Source organism: Balaenoptera physalus (genome assembly GCF_965194825.1).
Source record: "Balaenoptera physalus genome assembly, chromosome: 10".
Taxonomy (NCBI): domain Eukaryota; kingdom Metazoa; phylum Chordata; class Mammalia; order Artiodactyla; family Balaenopteridae; genus Balaenoptera; species Balaenoptera physalus.
The window spans coordinates 88743724-88769525 of NC_138889.1; the positions used below are offsets into that span (position 1 = coordinate 88743724).

Consider the following 25802-nt stretch of genomic DNA (forward strand, 5'->3'; position numbering starts at 1 on the left):
GAGTTCCAGATCTTCACTCTAGCTGTGCAAACTTGGGCAAGTTACTTCATGTCTCTGTCTCTGTCTTCTTGTCTCTAATAGGGTGGTGATTAAAGGATTCCATGCCCAAGATTGCTGTGAGGCCTAAATGACATCATGCGTACAAAATAGCACAGCGTGGTGGATGTAAGTACTCAATACCCACATATTGATCTACTAATGGCTTTTAATTGTGTTGTCATATTAGATTATCCCTGTTTCCCCACTCCAGCATCCAGACCTCTCTCAGGAACAGCAAGCCTATGAAACATCCCTTGTTACATATACGGTAGAATGGAATATAGGACCCATACCTTGGCCAGTCTTGAACATCTCCAAGGACAGAGGACTCACTACCTGCCTAGGTGGCCCATTTCATTTTCAGAAAGTTCTGGCTGATGGACATTTCTTCCTTTCATTGAATCAAATTTAAATCTGATCTTTGTTCTATGTGGAAAGTTCATGTATTTGGAGACAGTTGGCATACCCCTTCTGAGATATTTCCATCCAGAAGGCTTAAGAGTCCTTTATGAGGTTGGCCACTCTTTTTGGAAGCTGTTTCCCACTCATCACTTTCTCTCCAGTGAGAGGGCGAGATCAAAAAAAACAAAAAACCAAAAACAACCCAGAAGACTCATTCACTTAGCAGGAAATACATTGCAAGTTTCACATCTTTTGTTATGGAAGTGAATCTCCACATCTATGGCCCCAGGATAGTTGGAGGTGGCTGATTGATGGGAGGTGGTTCTACGTACCAAGTACACTCCAATGTCCTGTGGCTGGCGGAGCATTTTCTTCACCAGAAGGATTGGAGGTAGCGTAACTGGAATGGTAGGAGGGCCCTCTGAAGTAGGACTGTGGCTCGGCCTCCCCAAGGCTAGGCAGCTGGTTGGGCTAGATAACAACTGTACTGTGGCATCCGGGAGCCACAGCAAGGACAGCAATAATCTCTCAGGCCATATTGTGTGCATTTAGGATCTGGGGAAGGGACACTACAGTCTTTGGTGTACTTGATTTGGGCCCAGGAGCCCTGCTTGGAAGATAACACTGTCTCAACTCTGTCACACCTACTTCAAAGGGATTGGCTCAGTTTAACTTTTCGTTGCTACATAATAAGGATTTCAGTCCAAATCCCTTGGTCCAATGTCATGTTGAAAAATCATTAATATCACACACATTTGAGCCGTAAGTTGCTTTGCCCATTGTCTTTTTAAAATTTTTTAATTGAAATATAGTTGCTTTACAATGTGTTACTTTCAGGTGTACAGCAAAGTGATTCAGTTATACATATATGTAAAATATGATCCGAAAAAGAATATATACATATATATATAAGAATGTATACATATATGTTCTTTTTCAGATTCTTTTTCATTATGTTATTACAATATATTGAATATAGTTCCCTGTGCTATACAGTCAGCCCTTGTTGTTTATCTATTTTATATATAGTAGTGTGTGTATGTTAATCCTAAACTCCTAATTTATCCCTCCTCCCTTCTTTCCCCTTTGATAACTATAAGATTGTTTACTATGTCTGTGAATCTATTTCTGTTTTGTAAATAAGTTCATTTGTATCATTTTTTTTAGAATTCACAAATAAGTGATATGATATTTGTCTTCCTCTGTCTGACTTCACTTAGTATGATAATCTCTAGGTCTGTCCATGTGGCTGCAACTGGCAATATTTCTTTTTTATGGCTGAGTAATATTCCATTGTGTACATATACCACATCTTATTTATCCATTCATCTGTCGATGGACATTTAGGTTGCTTACATGTCTTGGCTATTGTAAATAGTGCTGTAATGAACATTGACGTTCATGTATCTTTTCGAACTAAAGTTTTCCTCTTTTCCAGATATATGCCCAGTAGTGGGATTGCTGAATCATATGGTAACTCTATTTTTAGTTTTTTAAGGAACCTCCATACTGTTCTCCATAGTGGCTGCACCACTACATTCCCACCAACAGTGTAGAAGGGTTCCCTTTTCTCTACACCCTCTCCGCCATTTATTATTTGTAGACTTTTTTTAATATAAATTTATTTATTTTATTTATTTATTTTTGGCTGCATTGGGTCTTTTTTGCTGCGTGTGGGTTTTCTCTAGTTGCGGCGAGCAAGGGCTACTCTTCATTGTGGTGTATGTGCTTCTCATTGCAGTGGTTTCTCTTCTTGCAGAGCATGGGCTCCAGGTGCTTCAGTAGTTGTGGCACACAGGCTCAGTAGTTGTGGCTCACGGACTCTAGAGCGCAGGCTCAGTAGTTGTGGTGCACGGGCTTAGTTGCTCCACGGCATGTGGGATCTTCCTGGACCAGGGATTGAACCCATGTTCCCTGCATTGGCAGGCAGATTCTTAACCACTGCGCCACCAGGGAAGTCCCTATTTGTAGACTTTTTGTTGATGGCCAGTCTGACCAGTGTGAGCTGATTCCTCCCTGTACTTTTGATTTGCATTTCTCTAAAAATTAGCAATGTTGAGCATTTTTTTCATGTGCCTGTTGGCCATCTGTATGTCTTTGGTGAAATATCTATTTAGGTCTTCTGCCCATTTTTTGATTGGGTTGTTTGGGGTTTTTTTGATATTGAGTTTTATGAACTATTTGTATATTTTGGAAATTAAGCCTTTGTTGGTCACATCATTTGCAAATATTTTCTCCAAGTCCACAGGTTGTATTTTCATTTTGTTGTTGGTTTCCTTTGCTGTGCCAAAGCTTATAAGTTTGATTAGGTACCATTTGTTTATTTATTTATTTATTTTTTTAATAGACTTTTTACTTTTTTTTTTTTTAAGTATTTGTTTATTTATTTATTTATTTATGGCTGTGTTGGGTCTTCGTTTCTGTGCGAGGGCTTTCTCCAGTTGTGGCAAGCGGGGGCCACTCTTCATCACGGTGCGCGGGCCTCTCACTGTCGCGGCCTCTCTTCTTGCGGAGCACAGGCTCCGGACGCGCAGGCTCAGTAATTGTGGCTCACGGGACTAGTTGCTCCGCGGCACATGGGATCTTCCCAGACCAGGGCTCGAACCCGTGTCCCCTGCATTGGCAGGCAGACTCTCAACCACTGCGCCACCAGGGAAGCCCCTATTTGTTTATTTTTGCTTTTATTTCTTTTGTCTTGGGAGACTTAACTAAGAAAACATTGCTACAATTTATGTCAGAGAATGTTTTGCCTATGTTCTCTTCTCGGAGTTTTATGGTGTCATGTCTTATATTTTAAGTCTTTAAGTCATTTTGAGTTTATTTTTGTGTATGGTGTGAGGGTGTGTTCTAACTTCACTGATTTACATGTGGCTGTCCAGCTTTCCCAGCACCACTTGCTGAAGAGACTATCTTTTCTCCATCATGTATTCTTACCTCCTTTGTCAGAGCTTAATTGACCAGAAGTGTGTGAGTTTACTTCTGGATTCTTTTTTCTGTTCCACTGATCCATATGTCTATTTTTGTGCCAATACCATGTTGTTTTGATTACTGTAGCTTTGCAATATTGTCTGAAGTCTGGGAGGGTTATGCCTCCAGCTTTGTTCTTTTTCCTCAGGATTGCTTTGGCAATTCTGGGTCTTTTGTGGTTCCATATAAATTTTAGGATTATTTGTTCTAGTTCTGTGAAAAACGTCATGGGTAATTTGATATGGACCACATTAAATCTGTAGATTGCTTTGGGTACTATGGCCTTTTTTTTTTTTAACATCTTTATTGGAGTATAATTGCTTTACAATAGTGTGTTAGTTTCTGCTTTATAACAAAGTGAATCAGCTATACATATACATATATCCCCATATCGCCTCTCTCTTGTGTCTCCCTCCCACCCTCCCTATCCCACCCCTCTAGGTAGTCACAAAGCACCGAGCTGATCACCTGTGCTATGCGGCTGCTTCCCACTAGCTATCTATTTTACATTTGGTAGTATATATAAATCCATGCCACTCTCTCACTTTGTCCCAGCTTACCCTTCCCCCTCCCTATGTCCTCAAGTCCATTCTCTACATCTGCGTCTTTATTCCTGTCCTGCCCCTAGGTTCTTCAGAACTTTTTTTTTTTTTTTAGATTCCATATATATCTGTTAGCATACGGTATTTATTTTTCTCTTTCTGACTTACTTCACTCTGTATGACAGTCTCTAGGTCCATCCACCTCACTACAAATAACACAATTTCGTTTCTTTTTATGGCTGAGTAATATTCCATTGTATATATGTGCCACACCTTCTTTATCCATTCATCTGTCGATGGACACTTAGGTTGCTGCCATGTCCTGGCTATTGTAAATAGAGCTGCAATGAACATTGTGGTACATGACACTTTTTGAATTATGGTTTTCTCAGGGTATATGCCCAGTAGTGGGATTGCTGGGTCATATGGTAGTTCTATTTTTAGTTTTTTAAGGAACCTCCATACTGTTCTCCATAGTGGCTGTATCAGCTTACATTCCCACCAACAGTGCAAGAGGGTTCCCTTTTCTCCATACCCTCTCCAGCATTTATTGTTTGTAGACTTTTTGTTGCTGGCCATTCTGACCGGTGTGAGGTGATACCTCACTGTAGTTTTGATTTGTATTTCTCTAATGATTAGTGATGTTGAGCGTCCTTTTATATGTTTGTTGGTAGCCTGTATATCTTCCTTGGAGAAATGTCTATTTAGGTCTTCTGCCCATTTTTGGATTGAGTTCTTTGTTTTATTGATATTGAGCTGCATGAGCTGCTTGTAAATTTGGAGATTAATCCTTTGTCAGTTGCTTCATTTGCAAATATTTTCTCCCGTTCTGAGGGTTGTCTTTTCATCTTGTTTATGTTTTCCTTTGCTGTGCAAAAGCTTTTAAGTTTCATTAGGTCCCATTTGTTTATTTTTGTTTTTATTTCCATTTTTCTAGGAGGTGGGTCAAAAAGGATCTTGCTGTGATTTATGTCATAGAGTGTTCTGCCTATATTTTCCTCTAAGAGTTTTATAGTGTCTGGCCTTACATTTAGGTCCTTCACCATTTTGAGTTTATTTTTGTGTATTGTGTTAGGGAGTGTTCTAATTTCATTCTTTACATGTAGCTGTCCAGTTTTCCCAGCACCACTTATTGAAGAAGCTGTCTTTTCTCCATTGTATATTCTTGCCTCCTTTATCAAAAATAAGGTGACCATATGTGCATGGGTTTATCTCTGGGCTTTCAATCCTGTTCCATTGATCTATATTTCTGTTTTTGTGCCCGTACCATACTGTCTTGATTACTGTAGCTTTGTAGTATAGTCTGAAGTCAGGGAGCCTGACACTTCCACCTCTGTTTTTCTTTCTCGAGATCGCTTTGGCTATTCAGGGTCTTTTGTGTTCCCATACAAATTGTGAAATTTTTTGTTCTAGTTCTGTGAAAAATGCCATTGGTAGTTTGATAGGGATTGCATTGAATCTGTAGATTGCTTTGGGTAGTATAGTCATTTTCACAATGTTGACTCTTCCAATCCAAGAACATGGTATATCTCTCTGTCTGTTTGTATCGTCTTCAATTTCTTTCATCAGTGTCTTACAGTGTTCTGCATACAGGTCTTTTGTCTCCCTAGGTAGGTTTATTCCTAGGTATTTTATTCTTTTTGTTGCAATGATAAATGGGTGTTTCCTTAATTTCTGTTTCAGATTTTTCATCATTAGTGTATAGGAATGCAAGAGATTCCTGTGCATTAATTTTGTATCCTGCTACTTTACCAGATACATTGATTAGCTCTACTAGTTTTCTGGTAGCATCTTTAGGATTCTCTGTGTATAGTATCATGTCATCTGCAAACAGTGACAGATTTACTTCTTCTTTTCCGATTTGGATTCCTTTTATTTCTTTTTCTTCTCTGATTGCTGTGACTAAAACTTCCAAAAGTATGTTGAATAATAGTGGTGAGAGTGGACAACCTTGTCTTGTTCCTGATCTTAGAGGAAATGCTTTCAGTTTTTCACCATTGAGAACGATGTTGGCTGTGGGTTTGTCATATATGGCCTTTATTATGTTGAGGTAAGTTCCCTCTATGCTTATTTTCTGGAAGGTTTTTATCATAAATGGGTGTTGAATTTTGTCAAAAGCTTTTTCTGCATCTATTGAGATGATCATATGGTTTTTCTCCTTCAATTTGTTAATATGATTTATCACATTGATTGATTTGCGTGTATTAAAGAATCCTTGCATTCCTGGGATAAACCCCACTTGATCATGATGTATGATCCTTTTAATGTGCTGTTGGATTCTGTTTGCTAGTATTTTGTTGAGGATTTTTGCATCTATGTTCATCAGTGATATTGGCCTGTAGTTTTCTTTCTTTGTGACGTCTTTGTCTGGTTTTGGTATCAGGGTGATGGTGGCCTCGTAGAATGAGTTTGGGAGTGTTCCTCCTTCTGCTATATTTTGGAAGAGTTTGAGAAGGATAGGTGTTAGCTCTTCTCTAAATGTTTGATAGAATTCACCTGTGAAGCCATCTGGTCCTGGGCTTTTGTTTGTTGGAAGATTTTTAATCACAGTCTCAATTTCAGTGCTTGTGATCGGTCTGTTTATATTTTCTTTTTCTTCCGGGTTCAGTCTCTGAAGGTTGTGCTTTTCTAAGAATTTGTCCATTTCTTCCAGGTTGTCCATTTTATTGGTATATAGTTGCTTGTAGCAATCTCTCATGATCCTCTGTATTTCTGCAGTGTCAGTTGTTACTTCTCCTTTTTCATTTCTAATTCTATTGATTTGAGTCTTCTCCCTCTTTTTCTTGATGAGTCTGGCTAATGGTTTATCAATTTTGTTTGTCTTCTCAAAGAACCAGCTTTTAGTTTTATTGATCTTTGCTATCGTTTCCTTCATTCGTTTTTCATTTATTTCTGATCTGATCTTTATGACTTCTTTCCTTCTGCTAACTTTGGGGATTTTTTGTTCTTCTTTCTCTAATTGCTTTAGGTGTAAGGTTAGGTTTTTTATTTGAGATGTTTCTTGTTTCTTGAGGTAGGATTGTATAGCTTTAAACTTTCCTCTTAGAACTGCTTTTTCCACATCCCATAGGTTTTGGGTCGTAGTGTTTTCATTGTCATTTGTTTCTAGGTATTTTTTGATTTCCTCTTTGATTTCTTCAGTGATCTCTTGGTTATTAAGTAGTGTATTGTTTAGCCTCCATGTGTTTGTATTTTTTACAGATTTTTTCCTATAATCGATATCTAGTCTCATAGCATTGTGGATGGAAAAGATACTTGATACGATTTCAATTTTCTTAAATTTACCAAGGCTTGATTTGTGACCCAAGATATGATCTATCCTGGAGAATGTTCCATGAGCACTTGAGAAGAAAGTGTATTCTGTTGTTTTTGGTTGGAATGTCCTATAAATATCAATTAAGTCCATCTTGTTTAATGTGTCATTTAAAGCTTGTGTTTCCTTATTTATTTTCATTTTGGATGATCTGTCCACTGGTGAAAGTGGGGTGTTAAAGTGCCCTACTATGTTTGTGTTAGTGTCGATTTCCCCTTTTATGGCTGTTAGCATTTGCCTTATGTGTTGAGGTGCTCCTATGTTGAGTGCATAAATAATTGTTATATCTTCTTCTTGGATTGATCCCTTGATCATTATGTAGTGTCCTTCTTTGTCTTTTTTTTTTTTAATATTTATTTATTTATTTATGGCTGTGTTGGGTCTTCGTTTCTGTGTGAGGGCTTTCTCTAGTTGTGGCAAGCGGGGGCCACTCTTCATCGCGGTGTGCGGGCCTCTCACTATTGCGGCCTCTCTTGTTGCGGATCACAGGCTCCAGATGCGCAGGCTCAGTAATTGTGGCTCACGGGCCCAGCTGCTCCGTGGCATGTGGGATCTTCACAGACCAGGGCTCGAACCCGTGTCCCCTGCATTGGCAGGCAGATTCTCAACCACTGCACCACCAGGGAAGCCCCTTTGTCTTTTTTAATAGTCTTTATTTTAAAGTCTATTTTGTCTGATATGAGAATTGGTACTCCAGCTTTCTTTTGATTTCCATTTACATGGAATATCTTTTTCCATCCCCTCACTTTCAGTCTGTATGTATCCCTAGGTCTGAAGTGGGTCTCTTGTAGACAGCATATATACAGGTCTTATTTTTGTATTCATTCAGCCAGTCTATGTATTTTGGTAGGAGCATTTAATCCATTTACATTTAAGGTAATTATTGATATGTATGTTCCTATTACCGTTTTCTTAATTGTTTTGGGTTTGTTATGTAGGTCTTTTCCTTCTCTTGTGTCCACTGCCTGGAGAAATTCCTTTAGCATTTGTTGTGAAGCTGGTTTGGTGGTGCTGAATTCTCTTAGCTTTTGCTTGTCTGTAAAAGTTTTAATTTCTCCATCGAATCTGAATGAGATCCTTGCTGGGTAGAGTTGTCTTGGCTGTAGGTTCTTCCCTTTCATCACTTTAAATATGTCTTGCCACTCTCTTCTGGCTTGCAGAGTTTCTGCTGTTAAGATCAGCTGTTAACCGTATGGGAATTCCCTTGTATGTTATTTGTTGTTTTTCCCTTGCTGCTTTTAATATTTTTTCTTTGTATTTAATTTTTGATAGTTTGATTTTTATGTGTCTTGGCGTGTTTCTCCTTGGATTTACCCTGTATGGGACTCTCTGCGCTTCCTGGACTTCATTGACTATTTCCTTTCCTATATTAGAGAAGTTTTCAACTATAATCTCTTCAAATATTTTCTCAGTCCCTTTCTTTTTCTCTTCTTCTTCTGGGACCCTTATAATTCGAATGTTGGTGTGTTTAATGTTGTCCCAGAGGTCTCTGAGACTGTCTTCAATTCTTTTCATTCTTCTTTATTCTGCTCTGCGGTAGTTATTTCCAGTATTTTATCTTCCAGGTCACTTATCCGTTCTTCTGCATCAGTTATTGTGCTATTGATTCCTTCTAGAGAATTTTAAATTTCATTTATTGTGTTGTTCACCATTGTTTGTTTGCTCTTTAGTTCTTCTAGGTCCTTGTTAAACGTTTCTTGTATTTTCTCCATTCTATTTCCAAGATTTTGGATCATCTTTACTATCATTACTCTGAATTCTTTTTCAGGTAGACTGCCTATTTCCTCTTCATTTGTTTGGTCTGGTGGGTTTTTACCTTGCTCCTTCATCTGCTGTGTGTTTCTCTGTCTTCTCATTTTGCTTAACTTACTGTGTTGGGGTTTCACAGTCTGCAGGTTCATAGTTCCCATTGTTTTTGGTGTCTGCCCCCAGTGGCTAAACTTGGTTCAGTGGGTTGTGTAGGCTTCCTGGTGGAGGGTACTAGTGCCTCTGTTTTGGTGGATCAGGCTGGATCTTGTTTTTCTGGTGGGCAGGACCACATCTGGTGGTATGTTTTGGGGTGTCTGTGACCTTATTATGATTTTAGGCAGCCTCTCTGCTAATGGGTGGGGTTGTGTTCCTGTCTTGCTAGTTGTTTGGCATAGGGTGTCCAGCACTGTAGCTTGCTGGTTGTTGAATGGAGCTGGGTCTTAGCGTTGAGATGGAGATCTCTGGGAGAGATTTTGCTGTTTGATATTATGTGGAGCTGGGGTGTCTCTGGTGGACCAATGTCCTGAACTCGGCTCTCCCACCTCAGGCACAGGCCTGACACCCGGCCGGAGCACCAAGACGCTGTCAGCCACACGGCTCAGAAGAAAAGGGAGAAAGAAAGAAAAGAAGGAAAGGAAGAAGGAAAGGAAGAAGGAAAGGAAGAAGGAAAGGAAGAAGGAAAGGAAGAAGGAAAGAAAGAAGGAAAGAAAGAAGGAAAGAAAGAAGGAAAGAAAGAAAGAAAAAGAAAGAAAGTTATTAAAATTAAAAATAAAAAAATTATTAAAAATAAAAAAATTAAAAAGTAATTTTAAAAAAAGAGAAAAGAAAGAAAGAAGAGAGCAACCAGACCAAAAAAACAAATCCACCAATGATAACAAGCACTAAAAACTGTACTAAAAAAAAAAAAAAAGGACAGACAGAACCCTAGGACAAAATTGTAAAAGCAAAGCTATACAGACAAAATCACACAAAGAAACATACACATACACAGTCAGAAAAAGAGAAAAAGGAAAAAATATATATATATATAAAAAAAAGGAAGAGAGCAACCAAATCAATAAACAAATCTACCAATGATAATAAACTCTAAATGCTAAACTAAGATAAACATAAAACCAGAAACCAGTCAGTTGCATACAGCAAACCCCAAGTCTACAGTTGTTCCTGAAGTCCAAAGCCTCAGTTTGGGGATGATTTGTTGTCTATTCAGGTATTCCACAGATGCAGGGTACATTGAGTTGATTGTGGAGATTTAACCTGCTGCTCCTGAGGCTGCTGGGAGAGATTTCCCTTTCTCTTCTTTGTTCGCACAGCTCCTGGGGTTCAGCTTTGGATTTGGCCCCACCTCTGTGTGTAGGTCGCCTGAGGGCGTCTGCTCCTGCCCAGACAGGACGGGGTTAAAGGAGCAGCTGATTAGGGGGTTCTGGCTCACTCAGGCCGGGGGGAGGGAGGAGTACAGAGTGCGGGGCAAGCCTGCGGTGGCAGAGGCCAGCATGACGTTGCACCAGCGTGAGGCGTGCCGTGTGTTCTCCCGGGGCAGTTGTCCCTGGATCACGGGACCCTGACAGTGGCGGGCTGCAAAGGCTCCCGGGAGGGGAGGTGTGGGTAGTGACCTGTGCTTGCACACAGGCTTCTTGGTGGCTGCAGCAGCAGCCTTAGCGTCTCATGCTCATCTCTGGTGTCTGCGCTGATAGCCGAGGCTCGCACCCGTCTCTGGAGCTCGTTTAGGCGGTGTTCTGAATCCCCTCTCCTCGTGCACCCCAAAACAATGGTCTCTTGCCTCTTAGGCAGTTCCAGACTTTTTCCCAGACTCCCTCCTGGCTAGCTGTGGTGCACTAGCTCCCTTCAGGCTGTATTCATGCAGCCAACCCCAGTCCTCTCCCTGGGATCTGACCTCCGAAGCCCAAGCCTCAGCTCCCAGCCCCTGCCCACCCTGGCAGGTGAGCAGACAAGCCTCTCAGGCTGGTGAGTGCTGGTCGGCACTGATCCTCTTTGCGGGAATCTCTCCACTTTGCCCTCTGCACCCCTGTTGCTGCGCTCTCCTCCATGGCTCCGAAGCCTCCCCCCTTGCCCCACCACCCCCTGTCCCCACCAGTGAAGGGGCTTCCTAGTGTTGTGGAAACTTTTCCTCTTTCACAGCTCCCTCCCAGAGGTGCAGGTCCCGTCCCTATTCTTTTGTCTCTGTTTTTTTTTTTTTTTATTTTGCCCTACCCGGGTATGTGGAGAGTTTCTTGCCTTTTGGGAAGTCTGAGGTCTCCTGCCAGTGTTCAGTAGGTGTTCTGTAGGAGTTGTTCCACATGTAGATTTATTTCTGATGTATTTGTGGGGAGGAAGGTGATCTCCACGTCTTGCTCCTCCACTACCTTGAACATCTCCCCAATATGGCTATTTTAACAATATTAATTCTTCCAATCCAAGAGCATGGGATATCTTTCCATTTCTTTGAATCATCTTCAGTTTCCTTTATTAATGTTTTATAGTTCTCAGACCATAAGTCTTTCACCTCCTTGATCAGGTTTATTCTTAGTTTTGGGGGGTTTTTTTAACGTGATTTTAAAAGGGATTGGGTTTTTTGTTTGTTTGTTTTACTTTCTCTTTCTGATGTTTCATTGTTAGTGTAAAGAAATGCAACATATTTCTGTATGTCAATCTTGTATTCTGCTACCTTGCTGAATTTGTTTATCAGTTCTAATAGTTTTTGTGTGGAGTCTTTAGGGTTTGCTATATAGAGTACCATGTCATCTGCATATAATGACAGTTTTATCTCTTCCCTTCTAATTTGGATACCTTTTATTTCTTTTTCTTGTCTGATTGCTGTGGCTAGGACTTCCAGTACTATGTTGAATAGAAGTAGTGATAGTGCCTTGCCCAGTGTTTTGCATTGCCCAGGAAAAACACCGATTTCCTTTACTCTCACACTAATGCCACACTCAACACTTCTGACACGAGATGTGTGAGTTTATTCCCACACCAACCAATGATCTGAACAGCTGGATGTCCAACAATTCAATTCAGTTCTGACACTATCTACCTGGAGTTAGCATCAAATCCCACAAGTTAAGGGCTCAGTCCCACAGACTGGCCCCACTCAGACACCAACTGCAAGTTCCAGTTTGTCTCTGGTACTTCTGAGCACCTTGCTATAAAATGGGGTCCCCATAACCCATTCCTCAGGTTCGATAATTTGCTATAACAGTTCACAGAACTCAGGGAAACACTTATGTTTACCAGCTTACCATATAGTAAAGAATACGATAGAAGATACAGATGAACAGCCAGATGAAGAACTACATAGGGTAAGGTCTGGAAGGGTCCCAAGCACTGGAACTTCTGTCCCTGCAGAGTTGGGGTGCTCCACCCTCCCTGCACAGAACGTGTTCACCACCCTGAAAGTTCTTCGAACCCTGTACTTTGGGGATTTTTATGGAGGTTTCATCACAGAGGTATGGTGGATAATTAGCTCAGTCTCCAGCCCTTCCCTCCTTCCTGGAGGATGGGAGATGGGGCTGAAAATTTCGAGCTTCTAGTCATGGCTTGGTCTTTCTGGTGACCAGCCCCCATCTAGGAAACCATCAAGAGTTCCCTTATTAGAACAAAAGATACTCCTATCACCCCAGAAATTCCTAGGGATTTAGGAGCTCTTTGTCAGGAACCAGAATGAAAGAAGAAATGCTACAACAAAACATGCTCCTAGTGCTCTTATTACTGAGGAAATTACAAGGGTTTTAGGAGCTCTGTGTCAGAAACCAGAGGCAGTCACCTATATATATTTTCTATTATTTCACACGCATCCTGGGCACTTAGAAAGCATCCATCCATCCATCCATCAACAACTAGTTTCTGAGTTCCAGTTGCCTGCCAGGCACTGTGGTAGGCCTGGGGCTATAATGATGAGCAAAACCAGACTCCTCCCTGACAGAGCTTAAGATCTAAGTAGCAGAGACAGATATTAATAATTATTCAAATGCACACAGAACAACAAATTGAAATATTATAAAGAAAAGAAGCAAAGTTCTATAGAAGCCATTCATTCACCAGGGATCTCAATCCGGAATCAGAGAAGGCCTTGCTGAGAAAATTCCTTAGGAGACCGAGTGTGTCTGGTTTACACCTCCCATGCTTCCCAGAGGCCTAGCACGGTCCTCAGCACAGAGTAGGTGCTTAGTAAATATTTGTGATGCAGGAATGTACAGATGAGCTGACCATGTTGCCCTTGATTAAAGTAATAGACTGGAGTTTGATATCTGTGTAGTTCTCTAAAGTCTATATAATGCTTTCACATGCATAACTTTTTTTTCCTCAAACACCCTTGAGCAGTGGAAAAGATGGGTATTATTCTCCATGTTTGATGGGTGAGAGAACTGACATCATAGGGAGGCTGTATGGTGGGTAAATATGCTCTTGAGTCTTACAGTCCTGGGCTAAACTCTGCCTCTTATCAGCTATGAGAAGACTGGCATCAAACACGGAGTACATTTCGGCAATATTTTTCCCTAGGCCTGGTGCACTCCTGAATAAAGGTTCACACTGGAGGATTCCAAAGTGATGACTATTTGGGGCTTCCTTAGGACCTTGTGAGAACAGGGCTTGCTTGTGGTCCACATGAATCAATTTTGGACCAATGTCAGCTTCCCAGGCAGAGAGATGTAGGGTCTTCAACTCTTGGCAAAAATCTCCCTGAACTCAACAGTTCAACAAATAGTGTTTCCTACTATGTGTAAAATAGATAGCTAGTGGGAACCTGTGGTATAGCACAGGGAGCTCAGCTCCGTGCTCTGTGATGACCTGTGAGGGGTGGGATAGGGTGAGGGGGGAGGGAGGCTCAAGAGGGAGGGGATATATGTATACATATAGCTGATTCACTTTGTTCTACAGCAGAGACTAACACAACATTGTAAAGAAAATATACTCCAAAAAATATATATAGTGTTTCCTAATTAAAGGCATTGCCCCGGTGTACATAGGCTTTCCTATCTTAGTAAGAGGAATCGCCTTCCAGAAATGTCTGTTTTGACAAAATTAATAACCACAGCTACCAATTATTGAGCCCTCATTATGTGCCAGTCTCTGTGCTTAGTACTTGTATTTAATTCCCACAATCCCAAGTGATGAGTAGTATTACTCCTCTACCCCCAACCCCCGTGATAGTTAATTTTATGTGTCAACTCGACTAGGCCATGGGGTGCCCAGATATTTGGTCAAACATTATTCTGGTGTGTCCGTGACAGTGTTTTGGATGATATTGACATTTGGATCAGTAGACTGAGGAAAGCAGATTGCCCTGGGCAATCATGCAAGCAGTCAAAAGCCTGAATAGAACAAAAAGGCTGACACACCCTCAGGTAGCCGGGAACTCCTTCTGCCTGAATGCCTTCAAGCTGGGACGTTGGTTTTTCCAGCCTTTGGACTGGAATCACACCCTCAGCTCACTTGAGTCTCCAGCTTGCTGAATGCAGATCTTGGGACTTGTCAGCCCCTGTATGCAAGTGACCCAATTCAAGTGACCGTGTAATAAAGCTCTTTTTTTAATATATATACAGTTAGTTTTTATTTATTTATTTATTTACTTATTTTGGGCTGCATTGGGTCTTTGTTGCTGCGTGCAGGCTTTCTCTAGTTGCGGGGAGCAGGGGCTACTCTTCGTTGCGATGCACGTGCTTCTCATGGTAGTGGCTTCTCTTGTTGAGGAGCACAGGCTTTAGGTGCTCAGGCTTCAGTAGTTGTGGCACACGGGCTTAGTTGCTCAGCGGCATGTGGGATCTTCCCGGACTAGAGCTCGAACCCGTGTCCCCTGCGTTGGCAGGCAGATTCTTAACCACTGCACCACCAGGGAAGTCCTTGTAATAAAGCTCTGTTATTTGTATACATATAAAGTGGTTAAGAATGCTCCCCTTGCTAAGGGCAAGACTTCTATAGAGAAGACATGGAACAAAGCAAGGAAATTATTTGATTGGCTATAGCTTAAGCAATTGCCTTATTTGGGAAAGCCTAGCTGTCTATTTATGATTGGTGGTCCTTAGGTTTTGATTTCTTAACCATGAGGCATTTGCAGACTTAGGTTTTGGTTTGCTTATGATGGCTGCTAAGGTATTAGAACCACCTTAGTCAGATGGCCTCCTTGTTTAATTAATTTAATGAGCGTATCGATATTTGTCACCAAATAATTTCAGAAGCGATAATTATCAAAATCCTGTTTGCTTCTTCTACAGTAAAAAAATATATATATATGTTTATTGTGGGATGAATGTGCCTGGACCGGGTAAAGCCCTTAACATACATCTCTTCATCTACAGACTTTCCTGCTTCATTACATACAGTCATCACTCTCCCTACCCTGGATGCCCTGCCCTTTTGTACTCACCTCTAGTATTCAGTGCCCTTCATAACCCAGTCCATCCTGAACCTGAAACTTATTTCATTCATCCGTTCATCCACCCATTCATTCATTCACTCATTCAACAAATTCAATTGAATCATGTTTATTCAGTTGAATCAACAGTTATCATTGATCTACTAAGTTAGGTATGGTTCTAAGGGGGATACAGCTCTAAGCAAGACAAACATGGTCCCTCTCCAGAAATTTAAACTAGACTGGTAGGGGTAGGAGGGTAACCGGTGGATTGGAGACAACAGTAAGCAGATAAACAAATAGATAATAATAAACTGTCGGCTTTATTTGAAGAAAAATAAGTGAGGGTAAGGAACTTGAGTGAGGCTGGAGGGCAGGTGCTCTTTTTAGATAGAGTGGCTAGAGAAGGTCTCTCTGAGGAGGCGACATTAAAGCAGAGACATAAACTATATCAGGGAGTCAGCCAGTCCATGGAAGGAGAGTTCCAGGCAGAGGGACCAGCCAGTGCAAAGGCCCTGAGGTAGGCGTGGGTTGGGTGGGTTGGAGGAAAGGCGAGGAGGCCAGTGCAGCTGCAGCGAAGTGAACAAGGAGAGCATTTAGAAGTTAAGACCAAAGAGATAGGGTGGAGAGGACAGGATATGGAAGACTTGGTCAAGACTCAACTCCTCTGCTTTCCAGTATGTCCCTTCAGCTGCTCATTTGCAAATGCTGCCTTTGTGTAGGAGGCACTTAATGGCTGACCGGCTCATTAAGCAGCAACAGCAGTTTGCAGAACACCATGGGGCATCACGGATCTGCCAACACCTCCCTTGGACACACATCTCCGTGGGCAGGGCCAGGGCCAACCAGGCACAAATTACCTCACTAACCAGCCACCGCCTGCCAATTCCGGCAAAGGCCTTCTTGGCACCCCCTGACTTTGCTGCTCTAAGAGTCCACTTGCCGCCCACCAGTTTCTTCTTAAATGCCATTGCCCCTGTCTTTGTCTGACCACACAGCTGTGAGCTTAATGTATTTTGCCTTGACTGGTGTTGCAGGGAACAGACCAAACTTCTTGTTTTTCCTTCTTGGTATTATACTATTCTGACTCATTATTCATGACTCTTAAATCGTGGAGTCGGCAGGTGTTCAGTGAACACAACACGATTCAGAGCACTCCTAGTTTAGAAGTCTGGGTGAGCTATAAATATTTTTCCCATGAATGGAACTTCTTTGGCTTTTGTTGAAAAGTGTTAGGGGTTTGTGGGACCGTAGTTAAATGTGACCGATAATTTTTTATTGAGCACCTCTCAATATCAGCATTCTTTGAGGCTCTGGTAGAACCGTGAAAAGACATACCAAATTCCCTAGGGAGGAACTTATATGGGGGAGGGGAACAGCGAACAAACAAAGAATAAATGATCAAGGTACATTTGGATCGTGATAAATAACACTGAGGAAACGAAACAAGGTGAGAGAGAATGGCTGGAGAGTGGGGGTGGGCAGACAATACCTTAAACTGGGTGGTCTTGGGGGGCATCTGCAAAGATGGCTTCTGAGACAAGATCTGAATAAAAATAGGGAGCCAGCCATGAGTTTCCAGCAGACATAACAGAAAGTACAAAGGCACTAAGGTAGGAATGGCTTAGCCTTTGGAGAAACAAAGGAGAGTGGATGCCCAGGGCCAGGCAGCATAAAGTCCTGTGAACCACGGTAAGAGGCTTAGATTTTAAGTGCAGTAGGGAAGCACTGAAGGAATTTTCAGCAAGGGAATGATTTGCTTAGTGTTTTAAATGGTCCACTGTGGCTGCCAGGTGAAAAAGCCATCAACAAACAGCCCCTACATTTGTACAATGCTTTTCCATTTACAAAGACCTTCCTTATTGGCAATTTCAAAAACATTAAAATACCAAATATGATTCACAGAATGCTTCCTATCTTATAGGTGAAAAGCTGAGGCTCAGAATGGTGTGACTAAGGCCAGGAAAAATAACCAGCAAGTGACAGGACTCAGCTGAAAGTATAGTCAGCCCTCTGTAGCCATTGGTTCTGCATCTGCAGATTCAATCAACCCCAGGTTGAAAGTATTCAGAAAAAAAATTCTAGAAAGTTCCAAAAAGCAAAACTTGAATTTGCCTCATGCCAGCAACTATTTACACAGTATTTACTTGTATTTACAACTATTCACATAGCATTTATAATGTATTAGGTATTATGTGTAACTTAGAGATGATTTAAAATATAAGGGCAGATGTGCATAGTTTATATACAAATACTGTGCCATTTTTTATAAGAGACTTGAGCATCCTTGGGTTTTGGTATCTGAGGGGGGGTCCTGGAACCAATTCCTCGTGGATACCAAGGGACAACTGTACTTCGTGCAGAATCTGCTTCTTAGGAGAAGTTCCCTGGATCTGGGTTAAAAGGAAATTGACCAGCAGCTACTGTTCTATCCATCTCCTTTCTTACTATGGCCTTTTTGAGTGGGGCTTCCCTTACTGGGAATTCCTCCCCAACTCCTTTTTCCTTCCACCTACTCATCCCCTTGTCAACAGGGGCGTTCTCTCCTTCCAGCCGCCCACCAGAATGTATATGAGGATGCTCAATTACAGTTATATCAGTATGTCCTTGTACTTTATCTTATAACCGTACTCTGCAGATGTAACCCCAAATTTTGTTAGCGTCCACAAATGTACACCTAATTCTTGTGATAGAGCTAAACATGTAATAAGTGCTCAATATAAAACAGAATTCTCTCAGTTGAATTAGGGTCATTATATCTCAAGTGCTTCCCATCTGCCAGGCAATGAGTTATTGGTATTTTCCAAAAATTGTTTAATTCTACAAGCAACCACCTTTGAGAATGGTACTGTTATTATCATCTTATATGTGAAGAAACTAAGGCTCAGAGATGTTAATAAGGAGCGAATGACTCCAACACCCTTGCTCTTAATCTCTACTGTACTTCCTTCTTTTGGGATACAGAGTATCTTTGCTTTTTCAGCCTTGATATTTGACCCTTAGGTGTTAAATCAAAATGTTTCTGTTGCAAACACACAGAAGAGCCTAACAAAGCTCCCTGAAAGGTATCATCGATCCATTGGTCCACCCATCCATCCATCAATTCATCCATCCATCCATCTGTCATAGCAACCATCTTTCCCTCTGGTTTATGCTAAGTTCTTAAGAAAGCATAGGTGGGCGGGGTAAGAGGGGGAATGTGTGAATGAGGCCTGGCTTGCTTCATACTGCCCTGCTCTTCCCTCAATTAACCCCTTTGCACCTCAAGACGAGACAGAAGAGTTTCAGGAAGGCTATGAAAACAGATTCTTGACTACCTTCTCTCCTTGTCACTGCTCCTCTTCACCCATTGCTGGCCCTGGAAAAGCAGCTGTGAATCCAGTTGGGCTGGAGCTTCTGCCTAACTGGTCATCCTAGGGAGGCAAAACATATTTCAGAAACGCACACTCAGATGTGCAATTTATTGCTCATCTGGATCAGTGGTGCCCACTGGATCAGTAAAGCAGAAATGACCGTAGCTGTAGTACAGAGGAGCAGATGTCAAAGGACCACATGGGTGTCTTCCTTCTGCCACACACCTTGACGAGTTCCTTAACCTCCCGGTCTTGTTTCTTCCTTTGTTTAATAGGGCAGAATTTTCCTTTTCCCTCACCCCCTTTATCTTCTCCAATGCAAAGCCTCTGGTATGAAAGACTCTTTAGTAAGACAGAATAGAAGGATTGAGACTTTGTTAAGCTAATAACAAAATCAAAATGAAACTGATCAGTAGAGCTGGGCAACCTCAGCAAGAGCCAGGTCTGTTGGTCCTGTTTATACTACACTCTAGACTTAGGCAGGTAAAGCAGAGGCAACAAACTAAAATGCCCCAAAGGACCAGGCAGGAAATACAAATGAGTGAATTGGAGAGAGCAATATCTACACCATAGGGAATGGGGGTCCTTGATGCGCTAAAACACATAGACCTGCCTAAAGGGGCGGGCACAACTCAACTCCAAGCCGTTGTTGCCACGTGGAAACACAGGTTCATTGCCGATAAATCATTCCACTTTTCAAAGAAAGCCAGAAATTCTGATTTTTATGCAAAATCTCCTTATTTTAAACATTACCTACTATGTCAACTTTTTGAAAACAGTGTGGGTCACTAGAACATGCTGTGTTAAAGGGAAACACTTCCCTTCTTGATGATCCCTCATGAGAAGAGACATCTATAAAAAACAAACTTATGGTTACCAAAGGGGAAGTGGGGCGAGGGATAAATTAGGAGTTTGGGATTAACAGATATACATGACTAAATATAAACTAGATAAACAACAGGGTCTTACTGTAAAGCACAAGGAACTATATTCAATATCCTGTAATAAACCATAATGGAAAAGAATATGAAGTTGTGGCACAACTTCACTCGTTCCTCCCCAGGTGGGGCAAAATAACTTACCTGATTGATGGGTTTGGAAGAAGGCACTAGGTTATAAGAAGGAACTGGGCATTCATAACCCAGTGCCTTCCTCTCCCTTTCCCTTGGGAACTACCCACCCACCCACGGGTTCTGCCCTGATGAAGGCCAGCCTACCCCAGTCCCGAATCTGGGATTCTGTAGTAGGAACCCTATTTGCCTACCACTATAAGCCATATTCTCCAACATCCACTTTCTCATTAAGTTGATACACTACCTCCATCAGCTTACTCTTTGGTCTTACCTCTCAGTGGGTTCATAGTTCAAGCAGAAAAAAGAAGCCCTAATTATTGGGTCTACCTCAAGACTCAGAGAGTCATCTCTGCTCCCAGGTCATATGTTTGCTCCCTCTAACAACAATCCAAATCTTTGGATGTAGAATTAGGGACTGCTATATCCCACGAGGGTGAAGGCAGGAGCCATGCTTAGAAGCTTGAGGGTCTTCTGGTGATTCTCCAGGGTGGAGCTTAGAGAGATGGGGTGGAGAAGATTGAGGGGATTATGGAAGGTATGAGAAGAGGGAAGGGAGATCCAAAAAGAGGGTCACTGGGGACTTCCCTGGTGGTCCAGCGGGTAAGACTCTGCACTCCCAATGCAGGGACCCCAGGTTTGATCCCTGGTCAGGGAACTAGATCCCGCATGCATGCTGCAACTAAGAGTTTGTGTGCCACAACTATCCTGCGTGCTACAACTAAGACCAAGACCGGCCTAAATAAATAAGTAAATATTAAAAAAACAAAACAGGGCTTCCCTGGTGGCGCAGTGGTTGAGAATCTGCCTGCCAATGCAGGGAACACGGGTTCGAGCCCTGGTCTGGGAAGATCCCACATGCCGCGGAGCAACTGGGCCCGTGAGCCACAATTGCTGAGCCCGCGCGTCTGGAGCCTGTGCTCCGCAACAAGAGAGACCGCGATGGTGAGAGGCCCGCGCACCGTGATGAAGAGTGGCCCCCACTTGCCGCAACTAGAGAAAGCCCTCACACAGAAACGAAGACCCAACACAGCCATAAATAAATAAATAAATAAATAATTTAAAAAAAAAAGATCTCGAAAAACTTGACAGGATGAGGTGGAAACTCATCTTTCTGTCACTTTAAAAAAAAAAAAACAAAAGAAACAAACAAAAAAAACAAAACAAAAAGAGGGTCACTGGAAACCCATCAGAGGAGGGCACTGTATGGGCCAGAAGGTGAGTCAGTGAGAAACTACAAGCATGTTTTTCACCATCTTCTGAACATCATTCCTGTTCAGGATCACCTAATGGTAAAGTTATTTTCTTTCAGGTAATGGTCTGTACTTAACGCACCCTTCCTAGGGGTAACACGAAAATAGTAACATCTCTCATGCCTCCTTCACAAGGTTGAAAGGGTCAAATGAGTTATCTTTGGAGAATCTGGCCATAAGATCCTGTTATCTGTATCATCAATAATGTAATTCAAGATGGCAAAAAAAGTCAAACTTACTTATTCTGAAACTTACTTTCCAAAACCCTAGAGGACTAAAAATCAGATGTTTTCTTCTTGAGGATGATTTAACAGCCATTGGGAACAAGAAAAACTAATACCTAGAAAAAAGGTTAAGTAGCAAAGTAAACCATTTTGAGACTCATTCATTGAACATGTATTGAGCATCTACTACGCGCCTGTCACTGATATGGGAACTGGGCATGCAAAATTGAATAAGTACTCTGAACAAAGAGAGTTTATAGTGGTGGCAATTTCCAGCAATTCAATGTGCTGTATTTTTGTTTTGTCTTACTTTAATTGAAAGTACATTTTTAAAGAATGCTTGGGAATTATAGCCCTACAATAAAATATGTTTTGTTTCACTTCCTTTAGCTGTTATTTTATGACAGCAGTGACCTTCTGACCAGAAGCAAAATTCTGGCCTTTCTAAATATCCCATATTGGCTGGGCTTAATGGGTTTTCAAAATAAATGGATTGGATTTCTCAACCTGTCAAAACATAGAGCGCAAGGGCTTTTTCGAACTTGAGAGGACGGCTCTGAGCATGGATTCAGAGTCCACCATCTGAGCCAGGGAGCTGAGAGCCAGCTTATCAGCAACCTGTTATTTTTGATGGAAGCAGAGGTGACCGGGACAATGAAATGAGCTCAGGGAGGTCAGACTAACTTAAACATGATGTCACCCAGGGCGATCAAGGCATCAGAGGCCTCGGATTCTCTCAGAAGGGAATTTCAGAGGATTTTAACCGAGGCATAAACCTAAGCCCCACCTGACAGCTCCTGTAGGACCATCTTTGGGAGGGGTCCAGAGAAGGAACGGCCCCACGCAAAAGATGATCCCAGGTGCCCACGGGTGCTGAGTAAGTCCAGAGTCAGCTATAAATGATGGGCTGTGTTATCATTAATAATAGAAGTACGGAAAGATGCTTCGATGTTAGACAAGCCCAGCTCCATGACTTTCTACCTGCGTGACTTTGAACAAGGCCTCAGTTTCCCCATTTATGAAATGACAACAGCACTGACTTCACAGGGCTGTCACGATGGTCAAATATAACAACCAGGTAGAAAAATCCCTCCAGTAAATGGAAGCCCAAAGCAGCTCTTCCTGGCAATTAGTCTGGTTGCTGCATTGTCATACCCAGGGTCTCTCTGAGGTCAAGAGAGGCTCCTTACATATTAAGAAATGCCCAAACTGGGTCAAACAGAAATTACGATGTTTTAATTGGTTGGATCTTGTCAGTGCATTTTTGTGATTATATATTAACTCTCACTCAGAGATGAAATTTGAGGCTCTTTGTGACCATTGCAAAGCCACCCCCTCCCACTTTACCCCACCCTGAGACTCGGCTCTCTCTCTGTAATCGAGAGGCCTTCAGGAGTGTTCAGCCTTGGCTCCTTAGACCTCCTCCCCCCTATCTTACAGGTTGTGTAACTTTTAAGTATCTGATCCCAGAGCATGAGGAAAAGGGGAAGAGAGGCTCCCAGAAGCCATCACTCTGTGAAGGGACCGCAGAGCCCTCACCAAGGGGGGGCCTCCTCTGCAGGAAGTGTTTTATTTCACAATTAACAAAGGCAAAGGGAAACCTTTCTAGAGTATGTCTTTCCCTCAAGGCCACAGGGTTTAAACCTCTCTGTCCCCCAGCTATTGCCCTGAATGAATTATAGGAGCCAATTATTCTGCCAGCATGTGCTGGCTCTGTTGGAATAGACTCCGTGGAGCTCTTCTGCACCTTTCTCCAAGGGCAAGGTGGAGGCTCTTGTCAAGGTCAGCCAGAAGCATCTTATAGGACTCAGCACAGACCCAGAAACTTCCTAAGTGTGTGCGGGGGAGGGGCAAGGAGAGGAAAGGCAGGAGGGAAGGACGCAGGGAGCCAATTACTAACTCTACCTGGCCACAACCAGCAGCTCATGCAAGACACTTGCAGAGTGGGTTTGGGGATCACAGGATGTGCATCAGAAGGAGGCACATGAGAATCCAGCTCAGACCATGCTGTGTTGGGGGTGCAGGACCCCACTGGGGTAACTCCACATTTCCATCTTGCTGGCTGCAGGTCCTAGCAGATCACTAACTGCATTGAGAGCTGTCCCTGGTGTTGGGCATTACAAGATAGAAGGGTTTCCCAGCCAGGATATGAAATAAACCATGATTGAATGCCCACAGACAAAGGGAAGTGCCTCTCAGCACTGGCCAGTGAACAACCTGGGAGCTACAATGGCATAAACCAGAGGAGGTGGATGTGGCCAGTTTATGTGCTTCTAACTCTTATGTATGGTGAATTGTGAGCCAGGGAACAATGTAGCACATCAAACTAGAAAAAGGATAGTCTACGGTGTTCCCTATTTTGTCTTCTTCCTATTCGTTATTATCACCATCACCTTGACCTTCACCACCACCACTGTATGGTCATTACTGGTCATTTTTTATCATCATTCCTTGCCTGGGCACAGTCTCTCACAATTGACAGAGAACTTCTGCATCCACTCTGACAGTTTGATCATCACAGGAGCTCTTTGAAGTGGACAGGGCAGTCTTAGCATTCCCATTCTCCCAATGTGTAAGCCAAGGCTTACAGAAGGTAAATTGCTGGCCCTAAGTCATACTCAACTCCAGTCTTTTGTAAGTACTGTCAACTTATAACAGTACAACTTTACTTTGAAAATGATATTGAAATATTTAACAACTGATAAGACATAGTTACTTACCAGTCAGGACAGACACTAGCCATAAACAATGGATGGATGTGGCCATTCTGGTTCATACAGCTGAATATCTCCAAGATGTTGCACATTACTCTAAACACAACACTGCATATTTTGGTCCAGCCTTCTCTGCCATTTCACAGAAGTCCCTCTGTTCCCAAACAAGACTGCAAGATGAGGCACTGAGAGGTGAGATGATGAGGTTATTATAGTAAAGAGAGGGCTTTCAACCTTGTCTTCCTTGACAATCTTGAGACAAGGCAGTGGAAAAAGGAGGTGAGGTGGGATGGGAGGGCATGGCAGCTAGTACATGAGTTTGTGGGCTGAAGGAAGAGGCCACTCTCCAGAGCTGGAAAGTTGAGTTCAGACCAAGTCTTTAAGGTGTCCTGAGGGAATCACATGGCTTTAGAAAGAAGAAAAAGCCAGGAATCCGGAGCCAGGTGGAAAGAAGATTGGAGTGGGAGCCAGTTGGGAATCAAACAAGAAGCCTATTTTCCTACTGAGAAATAGGAGGGTCTGCTGCTTGCTTTTTCCTGGCATGGGGCATGTAGGCATAGTGACCTGGCTTCGATACAAGGGTGGGGCTGGGCAGCAGGTAACCAGTGTTTCCATCAAAGCTAAAGAACGTGTGCACAATATGAACTCAGAAATGAATAGAAGATAAATCAGATTGTCACTTTCTCAGAAGCTACTCTCCCTATTTTCCATGAAAGAATGATACTCCTTCTATTTTTATACTTAGTTTTATCAACTCTTCCTATGTACTATTCTTTGAAAAGAATCTCTTTTTATTTCAAAAGTAATATACATTCACAGAAAAAAATTAATATAGATAAGCCAAAAAAAGAGAAAAAGAAAATTAAAGTCACCTCTGATTTCTCTACCCAGAAATAACATGGCTTAATATGTTGATATATATCCTTCTAGACATTGTCCCATGCATAAAGCTATCATTGTTATTATGATGATTTACAAATAGTTAGTTATTATATGCCTAATGTTTTCTCTACCTACGGTTCTTGAAGTTTAGGAACATTATCTTTGTTTGACAATGTAGACTTAATACCAGGAATCTGAACATATTTTATTGCATGAGTATCTTGTTGATAACGTAAAATTGGAGGAAGAATAATATTTATTAGAAATATCCAAGCACAGGGCTCAGAAACAAATCGCTTGTGCCTGAGCAGCATTCTGTGTTTTCAAAGTGGCCATGTAAAACACAAAGCCCAGTGGAATCATATATCACTACTACATAAACAATAATAACAATTCTTGATTTATATCTTCATATTTTCTGCCTTGTTCTTGCAGAAAAGTTGGTAAAGGCTGATTAGACTGTTCACCTACTCTTTTTTAGAAGATGGAAGATAGGAGAAAATATTACCACCATGAAGGGAGGGGGAAAACCCAAAGGAAAATCTGTTTTTTTAAAAGTCTGGGACTTGTCAGCATGATACACAGCTCTGAAGATTAGAGCAAAGCAAAACAAATGTGTGAGTTATTTCTTGGATCAAAAGTTTCAATCATCTTTTGGGCTCACTTCTTAGGTATTTGGATATCTGTAAACGATAAGCAAGATGGCAAACTCAAAAAAAAATCTGGAATGTAAGGCTTTCAGGTGAAATGGTCTTTAACCATGTTTCTGGCTGCAGTCTTCATCAAAAGAATTTTTATCAGTGAGGGGAACAGAGGTTAACATTAAGATGAAGATGTGTTCCTTCTTTACGTGTATAGTCCTGCTGAATTGATACGAAGCAGAAGTGTGTGCAGAGATATGTCGCAAACAAAGGACCCCAGTTCCCCCATTTCAACAGGGAGTTG

At 41.9% G+C, this 25802-nt stretch overlaps 1 long non-coding RNA gene across 1 annotated transcript in view; it reads right to left on the minus strand.

Moving 5' to 3' along the window:
* LOC309636906 overlaps positions 1–7904 on the minus strand; it is a 382209-nt gene extending 374305 nt beyond the window's left edge. Inside the window, exons 1-2 of the long non-coding RNA XR_014250304.1 lie at positions 7723–7904; positions 2798–2946 (exon numbers count right to left, since the gene is read on the minus strand). This is a non-coding gene — a long non-coding RNA (uncharacterized lncRNA). The remainder of the gene's footprint in view (positions 1–2797; positions 2947–7722) is intronic.
* Positions 7905–25802: the final 17898 nt, after the last annotated feature.